Here is a 1445-nt window from a genome sequence, read left to right on the forward strand (position 1 = left end):
TTTATTTTACAGTTAACACAGGTTGGGATGATGGAGACTTTTTTGGTAATTTTTGTTTAGGGGCCCAGAACTCAAAACTAAAAACCACTTATTCTAATTTTGTCAGAAATAGCTCATACATGTTAACCAAATTAAATCTGACTAGTCAGTCTAGGCGGTTTCACTTATATTTCTACTTATCATCTTAAAAATAAAGGTTTAGCTCCAACTCATCAGCCACTTGCTGTGACTTGGACAGGTCCTTTTCTGGGCCTCAATTTCCTCATCTGAACAATGGGCGTTTTGATCCTGACCATCACTGACACCTGCCCTACTTCCATATTCTACTTATATTCAGAAGTTAGTATTTGGGCCTGGATACCTTCAGGGTGTGTTGGTGGTTCTGAGAGGTTTTGGGAGATGAGTGAGTCTGGAGGAAAAAAAAAATCTAATAAATGAAAAGGGAGAAGCTTGCCAGATGCATAGTGGGAGTCAATTCTAGGCATATTAAATTATCATGAAACACATCCATCTACATTTATTAAGAACAGGAAACTCAGCTCTGCTTGCCTAAAGCCTTCATTTCCAAAGCATTAACAAATTATTCATTTCCTTCATAAATTCTTTAGTCCTTGGGGTATTTAACATCAGGAGTCTGACCATATTATTACTTATCCTCATAACGTGTGATAAAAATGATACTAAATATTTTACACAAATGATGGTGGATATAGTTTATGGATCCTCATTAATTTATTTTGCTTTTAGCCTAATAGCTTAATACTTTGCCATAGACTTTTTTCACCCAAAACAGAACTGGTATGTCTTAGATTTGCAATATTTTTATAGATAAATACCACTGACCACATAACAAAAATATTCTTCTTTTATGCAAACTTGTGTCAAGGATTATTCATACGAGAAAGCATTTTACTTTCTAAGCCATTTTAAAAAATAAAATTTTGTTTGTTTGTTTGTTTGTTTGTTTGTTTGTTTGTTAGGCTAGGCAACCCTTAGTTGACCTCGTAGATTGCAAGGACCTTGTCAGTTTACAATCTCTTATTTTTTATTTTTTACGCCTACAGCATCTGGTCTTCCTAGGTGGTCTCCCATCCAAATACTAACCAGGCCCAACCCTGCTTAGCTTCTGAGATCAGATGAGATCAGAGTGGTATGGCTGTAGACAAATATATATATAATTTTAAAATAACCTATATCTCTATTTAGCTGTTTACTCTGTATTAGTTTTCTATTGTTGCATAACATATTACCACAAACTTAGCTGCTTAAAGTAACATTTACTTATTAGCTCACACTTCTGTAGGTCAGAAGTCTGTGTGAGTTCTACAGAGTTTTCTGCATAGAATCTGACAAGGTCAAAATCAAGGTGTTGGCCATCTAGCTCTTGTCTTAAGGATCTAGGGAAGAATCTGCTTCTACATGTTCTATATTTCAGTTGTTGGCAG

At 35.1% G+C, this 1445-nt stretch overlaps 1 pseudogene; it reads right to left on the minus strand.

Moving 5' to 3' along the window:
• Positions 1-1055: 1055 nt before the first annotated feature.
• On the minus strand, positions 1056-1164 carry LOC111746991 (annotated as a pseudogene).
• Between the last annotated feature and the right edge of the window lie 281 nt (positions 1165-1445).

This window comes from Pteropus vampyrus, unplaced genomic scaffold, assembly GCF_000151845.1.
Source record: "Pteropus vampyrus isolate Shadow unplaced genomic scaffold, Pvam_2.0 Scaffold207, whole genome shotgun sequence".
Lineage (NCBI taxonomy): Eukaryota > Metazoa > Chordata > Mammalia > Chiroptera > Pteropodidae > Pteropus > Pteropus vampyrus.